The sequence below is a fragment of the Sciurus vulgaris genome (genome assembly GCF_902686455.1).
Source record: "Sciurus vulgaris genome assembly, chromosome: 7".
Classification (NCBI taxonomy): domain Eukaryota; kingdom Metazoa; phylum Chordata; class Mammalia; order Rodentia; family Sciuridae; genus Sciurus; species Sciurus vulgaris.
Window position 1 is genome coordinate 149922471 of NC_136467.1, and position 9437 is coordinate 149931907.

General features: G+C 40.7%; 1 pseudogene across 1 annotated transcript; it reads right to left on the minus strand.

Moving 5' to 3' along the window:
• Positions 1-7952: 7952 nt before the first annotated feature.
• LOC306665800 (phosphoglycerate kinase 1-like) lies at positions 7953-9136 on the minus strand (annotated as a pseudogene). The gene has a single exon. The product of its transcript is annotated as a phosphoglycerate kinase 1-like (transcript).
• Between the last annotated feature and the right edge of the window lie 301 nt (positions 9137-9437).

A 9437-nucleotide genomic window follows, 5' to 3' on the forward strand; every position in this document is an offset into this window, starting at 1 on the left:
GCCGCTATGAACATTGATATGCCTGTATCTCTGTAGTGTGCTGATTTTAAGTCCTTTGGGTATAGGCCAAGGAGTGGGATAGCTGGGTCAAATGGTGGGTCCATTCCAAGTTTTCTAAGGAATCTCCACACTGCTTTCCAGAGTGGCTGCACTAATTTGCAGTCCCACCAGCAATGTATGAGTGTACCTTTTTCCCCACATCCTCTCCAACACCCATTGTTGCTTGTATTCTTGATAATCGCCATTCTAATTGGGGTGAGATGGAATCTTAGTGTAGTTTTGATTTGCATTTCTCTTATTACTAAAGATGTTGAACATTTTATCATATATCTGTTGATTGCTTGTACATCTTCTTCTGTGAAGTGTCTGTTCCTATCCTTAGCCCATTTGTTGATTGGGTTATTTGTATTCTTTGTGTAGAGTTTTTGAGTTCTTTATATATTCTGGAAATTAGTGCTTTATCTGAGGTATGAGTGGCAAAGATATTCTCCCACTCTGTAGGCACTCTCTTCACATTGCTGATAGTTTCCTTTGCTGAGAGAAAGCTTTTTAGTTTAAATCTATCCCAGTTATTGATTCTTGCTTTTATTTCTTGTGCTATGGGAGTCCTGTTAAGGAAGTCTGATCCTAGCCAACTTGGTGAAGATTTGGACCTACTTTTTCTTCTATAAGATGCAGGGTCTCTGGTTTGATTTCAAGGTCCTTGATCCATTTTGAGTTGAGTTTTGTGCAGGGTGAGAGATAGGGGTTTAGTTTCATTCTGCTGCATATGGATTTCCCGTTTTCCCAGCACCATTTGTTGAAGAGGCTATCTTTTCTCCATTGCATATTTTTGGCCCTTTGTCTAGTATTAGAAAATTGTATTTATTTGGGTTTGTGTCTGTGTCCTCTATTCTGAACCATTGATCCACCTGTCTATTTTGGTGCCAATACCATGCCGTTTTTGTTACTATTGCTTTGTAGTATAGTTGAAGTTATGGTATTGCGATACCCCCTGTTTCATTCTTCCTGCTAAGGATTGCTTTAGCTATTCTGGGTTTCTTATTCTTCCAGATGAATTTCATGATTGCTTGCTCTATTTCTGTGAGGTACATCACTGGGATTTTAATTGGAATTGCATTGAATCTGTATAGCACTTTTTGGTAGTATAGCCATTTTGACAATATTAATTCTGCCTATCCAAGAACATGGGAGATCTTTCCATCTTCTAAGGTCTTCCTTAATTTCTTTCTTCAATGTTTTGTAGTTTTCATTGTAGAGATTGTTTACCTCTTTGGTTAGATTGATACCCAAGTATTTTATTTTTTTTCAGGCTATTGCAAATGAAGTTGTTTTCCTCATTTCCCTTTCAGCTGTTTCATCGCTTGCATATAAAAAATGCTTTAGATTTATGCGTGTTGATTTTATAGCCTGCTATTTTGCTGAATTCATTGATGAGGTCTAGAAGTTTTCTGGAGGAGGTTTTTGGATGCTCTAAATATACAATCATGTCATCTGCAAATAGTGACAGCTTAAGTTCCTCTTTTCCTATTTGTATCCCTTTAATTTCTTTAGTCTGCCTAATTGCTCTGGCTAGAGTTTTGAGGACAATGTTGAATAGAAGTGGTGAAAGAGGACATCCCTGTCTTGTTCCCATTTTTAAAGGGAATAGTTTCAGTTTTTCTCCATTAAGAATGATGTTGGCCATGGGCTTAGCATAAATAGCCTTTACAATGTTCAGGTATGTTCCTACTATCCCTATTTTTTCTAGTGTTTTGAGCATGAAGGGGTATTGTATTTTGTCAAATGCTTTTTCTGCGTCAATTGAAATAACCATATGATTCTTATCCTTAAGTCTATTGACATGATGGATTACGTTTATTGATTTACAAATGTTGAACCATCCTTGCATTCCAGGGATGAACCCCACTTGATCGTGGTGCACAATTTTCTTAATATGTTTTTGGATACGGTTTGCCAATATTTTGTTAAGGATCTTTGCATCTATATTCATCAAGGATATTGGTCTAAAATTTTCTTTCCTTGATGTGTCTTTTCCTGGTTTGGGTATGAGGGTGATATTAGTTTCATAGAATGAGTTCGGTAGGGTACCCTCCTTTTCTATTTCCTGGAATACTTTGAGAAGTATTGGAATGAGTTCTTCTTTGAAGGTCTTGTAGAACTTGGCTGAGAATCCGTCTGGTCCTGGGCTTTTCTTGGATTTTTAATGGCTTCTTCTACTTCATTGCTTGATATTGCTCTGTTTAAATCGTGTATGTCCTCCTGGTTCAGTTTGGGAGGAGCATATGTCTCTAGAAATTTGTCAATGTCTTCGGTAGTTTCTATTTTGTTGGAATACAGATTTTCAAAGTAGCTTCTCATTATGTTCTGTATCTCAGTGATGTCTGTCATGATATTTCCTTTTGCATCATGTATTTTAGTAATTTGAGTCTTCTCTCTCCTCTTTGTTAGTGTGGCTAAGGGTTTATCTATTTTGTTTACTTTCTCAAAGAACCAACTTCTTGTTATGTCAATTTTTTGAATAGTTTCTTTTGTTTCAATTTCATTGATTTCAGCTCTGATTTTAATTATTTCCTGTCTTCTACTACTTTTGTTGTTATTCTGTTCTTCTTTTTCTAGGGCTTTCAGCTGTAATGTTAGGTCATTTAATTGGACCTTTCATTCTTTTCTGGAATGCGCTCCATGTAATGAATTTTCCTCTTATTACTGCTTTCATAGTGTCCCAGAGATTTTGATATGTTGTATCATCATTCTCATTGACCTCTAAGAATATTTTAATCTCCTCCCTGATTTTTTTGTTATCCATGTTTCATTCAATAGCATATTATTTAGTCTCCAGGTGTTGGAGTAATTTCTGTTTTTTATTTTGTCATTGATTTCTACTCTCAGTCCATTATGATCTGATAGAACACAAGGCAGTATCTCTATTTTTTTGCATTTCCTAAGGGCTGCTTTGTGGCATAACACATGGTCTATTTTCGAGAAGGTTCCATGTGCTGCTGAGAAGAAAGTATATCCGCTCGTTGATGGATGGAATATTCTATATATGTCTATTAAGTCTAGGTTATTGATTGTGTTATTGAGTTCTATGGTTTCTTTGGTTGGATTTTGTTTGGAAGATCTATCTATTGGTGACAGCAGTGCATTAAAGTCGCCCAGAATTATTGTGTTGTGGTCTATGTGATTCCTGAAATTGAGAAGGATTTGTTTGCTGTACAGGGATGCACCGTTGTTTGGGGCATAAATATTTACTATCGTTATGTCTTCCTGATTTATGGTTCCCTTAAGCAGTATGAAATGTCCTTCTTTATCCCTTCTGACTAACTTTGGCTTGAAGTCCACTTTATCTGATATAAGGATGGAAACGCCCTCTTTTTTACTGAGTTCATGTGCGTGGTACGTTTTTCCCCATCCTTTCACCTTTAGTCTGTTGATGTCTTTTTCTATGAGATGAGTCTCTTGCAGGCAGCATATTGTTGGTTCTTTCTTTTTAATTCATTCTGCCAGTCTATGTCTTTTGATTAAGGAGTTTAGGCCATTAACGTTCAGGGTTATTATTGAGATATGATTTATATTCCCAGTCATTTGGCTTATTTTTGGTTTTTAAGTTGGCTTGGTTTCTCCTTTGAGTGGTTTCTCTCTACGGTAGTTCCTCCCTTTGCTGACCTCCATTGTTGTTTTTCATTTCCTCCTCATGGAATATTTTGTTGAAAACATTCTGTAGTGCAGACTTTCTATTTGTAAATTCTTTTAACTTTTGTTTATCATGGAAGGATTTTATTTCATCTTCAAATCTGAAGGTTAATTTTGCTGGGTATAGGATTCTTGGTTGGCAACCATGTTCTTTCAGAGCTTGAAATATGTTGGTCCAGGCCCTTGTAGCTTTTAGAGTCTGGGTTTAGAAGTCAGCTGCTATCTGTATTGATCTACCCGTATATGTAATCTGATTCTTTTCTCTCGCGACCATCAAAATCCTATCTTTATTTTGAATGTTAGGCATTTTCATTATAATGTGCCTTGGTGTGGATCTGTTGTGATTCTGTGCATTTGGTGTTCTATAAGTGTCTTGTATTTGATTTTCCATTTCATTCTTCAGGTTTGGGAAATTTTCTGATATTATTTCATTGAATAGGTTGTTCATTCCTTTGGTTTGTATCTCTGTGCCTTCCTCAATCCCAATAATTCTTAAATTTGGTCTTTTCATGATGTCCCATAGTTCTTGGAGATTCTGTTCATGATTTCTTACCATCTTCTCTGTTTGGGCGACTTTATATTCAAGATTAAATATTTTGTCTTCATTTTCTGAGGTTCTGTCTTCCAAGTGGTCTAGTCTGTTGGTGATGCTTTCCATTGAGTTTTTTATTTGGTTTATTGTCTCCTTTATTTCAAGGATTTCCATTTGGTTGTTTTTGAGAATCTCTATCTCTTTGTTGAAATGATCTTTTGCTTCCTGCAGGTGCTCTTTCAGCTTATTGGTATTATCATTCATTGCCTGCATTTGCTCTCTTATCTCATCCTTTGCTTCACGAATCATCTTAATCATGTATAATCTGAAGTCCTTTTCTGACATTTCTTCTAACATACTGTCATTGGATTCTATTACTATAGAATCTAGATTTGTTTGGATCATTTTCTTCCCTTGTTTTTTCATTTTGTTCATGTATCTTCCCCTCTAGCAGTGCAGATGTGGGATATTGTAGATTTCCCCTATAGGCTTATAGTGGCCCTATACGTTTCCAAAACCCTTTCTTTAAGGGGAGATCAATATTAGCAGTGCCCAAATCAGACATTTGCAATCCTAGACCAAATATCCCCTGACAATGAGCTTCAAGTCTCCAGCAGGCCTCTCAGGATGGGATTTGTCCCACCCAAAGATTGGAGTTACAGTTTCCAGGATTATCCAAGATGGCTGCCTTGGCTTCCAAATGTGTTGGCAAATGGGCAGCTGCAGCTCAGGGTTGGACGTGTCAGCTGGAGGTCGTGGAGACAGGATGCAGTTGGTCCGGCAGGGGTCCTGGAGGTCGGGTGTGTTTGCTGTGGTTGTGGGATCCTGGAGGCCGGGTGCAATCAGTCAGTCTGGGTTCCCCGTGATAGGGTGCAGTCAGTTGGTCTGGGGATCCTGGCGGCAGGGAGCAGTCAGTTGATGTGAGGGCCCCAGAGGCAGGAGGTGATCGGTCGGGCTGAGGGATCCTTGAGACGGGGCTCAGTCAGTCCGGCTAGGGGTCCTATGGGGCCTGGCTGTTATCTCAAAATGGCGGCATCTACGTGTAATCAAATCTGCAGTTAGTGTAACAGTGAACTTCCAGGCAACAGCAGGCAGCTGGTTTTGCACTGGTGATCTGCGGTCAGTCTGCTGGCAGCTGTCGGACGATCGGGAGGTGAACCTTGAGCGTTGGGTGATGGATAGGGGTAAGGCAAGCGATGGACAGGTGAGAGGCAGGCAAATGGCGGATGATAGATGCCTGACAGTGAGCAACCTGCTCTCAAAAAAGGCGTTGATATGCTGGCAGATTGCAGGTGATCACAGCAGACAAATGGGGTAAAGAGCATGGGATTGATCAGCAGCAAAAACTGCTGCACCTAGAAACAGATATCCTCTGCTTGAATCCGGCTTTACGGAGTGACAAGGAACACAGCCTCCCTCTAGTCCACCATCTTGGATCCTGCAGCTTTTAGTTTTGATACGGGAAATAACAAGAATAGGATGTCACAGGCCATCTCTTGAAAGTCACTTAAATACTGCTTCTAAATATTGCTTCTCTCAAAATGACATGTGATTTGTTCCATAGGAATAACCAAGAATCTATGGCATATTAATATGCTGTTACCAACCAAGGGAGTAAAACATTTTAAACATGACTTTAAAATCTGATCAAAATACAGTGCTTTGGGTGCAACTGTGTTTTTATATAATGTGTTTTTGTGGTGGCAATCTTGATGTGAGGATTTCTGGACACTTTCAGGATAAACTGGCTCAGAGGGAATGCTCCTATTTTATGATTTCTAAAGTCCATTCTGAAAAATATCAGGAAAGTATTCATGTCCATTTTTAAAACAAAAGAAAGAAATGAAGTAAATAAATCCTTAAAAAAGGTGGTATTAACCAACTCTACATTGTTTTGTTCAGCAAATTTGAACCATAACAGGATTTATCTTGGGGGTTGTTTGAAAGTGTTTTCCAGATCTTCTCTATCCTTGCTGATTTTCTATCCACTTATTCCATTACTTACTGAGAGAATATTGTTAAACTTCTCAATTTAATTGTTGATTTATCTCTTGGTTTTTGCTTTATTTATTTACAAGTCCTATTGTTGGGTGCTTATGCTTTAAGACTGTTGGGTTTTTTTGAGTTACCCTCTTCATCATCAGAGTATCTTTATTACTGATAATATTCTTTGTTCTGAAGTATATCTGATTTGATATTAATAGAGTCACTTCAGCTTTTCTTTGAGTATTTGCATATCTTTTCTTTTGATATCTATTATCATATTTAAGTGGACTTCTTACAGGAAACACAGAGTTGGATCTTGATTTTTCTAAAAATTCAACTTCAGTGTCTGATTTTTAATTGAGATATGTGACCATTCAATATAATAATAATTATTAATGGGATTGGATTTAAATTTCTCATTTTTCTTGTGCCTTCTTTTTATCTTATCTGTTTTTGAAAAATTTCCTCTTTTTTCCTTCCTTAGTTTGGATTATGGAACATTTTAAAATTCTGTTTGTCTCTACTGATGGAGTATTAGTCATCTATATTTTGAGGGGATGGTTACTCTATGGTTTGTGATATGCACCTTTAATTTACCACAGTTTTTCTTGAAGTGATTTTAAATTGCTAAACAGCATGAGACTGCTACAATTGTGACTTCCACTTCATCCCCTCCATTCTTTGTGATTTGGGTCATGTATTCTATTTTTACATACATTATTAATGCTATAATATGTTGTTAATTTTTTTTTTTTTTTTTTTGCGGTGCAGGGAATTGGACCCAGGGTCTTGTGCTTATGAGGTAAGCACTCTACCAACTGAGCTATATCCCCAGCCCATTATTCTGCTTTTGATAATGAAGAACTTTTATCAACATTCAAAGTAAAAATAAGTCTCATATAACCCCACCTCAATCTGTTAAGGCTTCCTTCTGTCATTTGTGCAGGTCCGAACTTCCATTTGAAATCACAATCCTACCTGAGAACTTTCTGTAGTGTTCCTTTGAGAATATCAAGTGGAGCTGAATCGTCTAGGATTTTGGTTGTCTCAGAAGTCTTTGTCTGACTTCCATTTTGAAATGATGGAAGGCTATTTTCAGGACAATCTGTATGGGTTTGTGTGAGCAGAGGCAAATATCCATGTTTAGGATTCCTGGAGACTCTTGGATGTCTTTGACCCTTTTTGTTGCTGCTGCTGCTGCTGTTGTTTGTTTTGGTCCTGGGGATTCACCCAGGGCCTCGTGCCCATTGGGCAAGAGCTAGACCACCAATCTTTTCTTTTTTCCCTGTTTCAATGGACACTTTTATAGATTATTTAATAGATCATCAATTGCTTCTCCCTAAAACTGGAATTTCATCTTGTTTCCATGCCAAGTAGTAAACAGTGACAAGCTAATCAAAATAAGGCTACTTCAAAAAGAAAACTAAGCTAACACAGTTCACTTTGTTTCAACAGGCAAAATATAAATAGATGCACTCTAGAATGCACAATGGTCTAGTCGCTGAGGAATTTAAATGGGGTCTTGAAGAACATGGGCAAAGCCAGGGTGCAGGCAAGGTGAGCTGAGAGGCCGTGCGACTGCCTCAGGGTTCCTGGTGCCACGTCTCTTGGCCACGAGCTGAATCTTGATGTGGGGGAGGTTTGAGCCAATGCCAATGCTAAGAAGACCGGGGGGCCGTGCACAGCAACCAGAAGGCAGGAAAGTACTAAACATGCTGAGAGCTTCCCCCCGGGAAGGACTTCACCCCCTGGAGCTCCCACTAGCACCACCACCTGTGCTCACGTGGCTGACTTCATCCTGAGTGCCACTTGGCACAGGAAGTGGCCGTGTCTCTACCACCTGAGATGGTGATGCAGCCCCTGGAAGTGGCTCTCACCACTCGTCCACGAGTGCTTGGGCTCCGCGGGCAGAAGCTTCCCATTCGATGACACCCACAGGTCCACTCCATACATCTTGCTCAGCCCGCTGACAGCCTCAGCATGCTCCTGCTGCCCTGGGACCACCGTCCAAGCCCATCCAGCCAGCAGGTAGGCCAGAGGCCGCAGTGGTTCAGCCCGTCTTGGCATTCTTATCTAACTTGTCAGCAGTGACACATCAACAGGCAAAGTAATCTTGGCACCTTCCCTAGCTTTGGACAGAAGGTCTTTGACAATCTCGGATCCCTCTTCATCAAACTGAGAAGTGCCAGTCTCCATGTTGTCGAGCACCTTGAGGAAGGTTGTTCCACCACAACAGTCATCTCCTTGGCTTTGTGCAGCATATTATCCATTAAAGCTGCGACTTTAGCTCCTCCTAAGATGGCCAGGAAAGGTCACTCTGGGCTCTCCAAGGCCTTGGAAAAATAGTTCAGCTCCTTCTTCATCAAAAAGCCACCAGCCTTCTGTGGAAGACTGACTCCCCCGGCTGTGCGGCTGTGGGCTTGAGTGTGGTGCCCACAGACGTCACACAGACGTCCCCTAGTTTGGAAAGTGGAGCTCAGAAAGCTTCTTTGACTGGCTCTGCTTTCGCCTTGTTCCCAGAAGCATCTTCTCCCTTCCCTTCTTCCTCAACGTGAAAGCGAAGGTTCTCCAGCAGGATAGCAGACCCAGCTGCTGGCTTGGCACACGCTTTCTCTACTTCTGGGCCCACGCAGTCCTTGGAGAACAGAACGTCCCGGCCCAGTACAGATTTTAGTTCTACAGCAGCCGGTTCTAAGGAGTACTTGTCAGGCTTGGGAACACCATCGGGCCAGCCCAGGTGGCTCATGAGGACAACTGACTTGACGCCGTTGTCCAAACAGAATTTGATGCGTGGGATGGCTGCCTTGATCCTCTGGTTGTTCGTTACCTGGTTATTCTTTATAGGAACATGAAGTCCTCTCTCATAACGACCCTCTTTCCCTTCACAGCCAGCTTGTCCAGAGTCAGCTGGTTAGACAACCACATTTTGGCCCTAAGGCAAGGGCGAGAGGCCTGGGTTTGAGAGAAGGATGATGCGACCCACGTGTTGCCCCGACGCTTGCAGAATTCTGACCTGCAGTCTTCCCTCCGGCCTCTGTTCTTGTTCATAATAATCCTCTTTCATTAATTTTGGAAGATCTGCCATCACCATTCAGAGCCATTGCTTGCTCTCTACCTTGGCCTCCAGGACTCCAGCTACACACACCTCAGCTCTCGGAGACCCGGTTTCCTTCCTGCCCTGTCTGAGTTGAGATCATTTTCATCGACCTTTCCCCAGGCTCTCTCA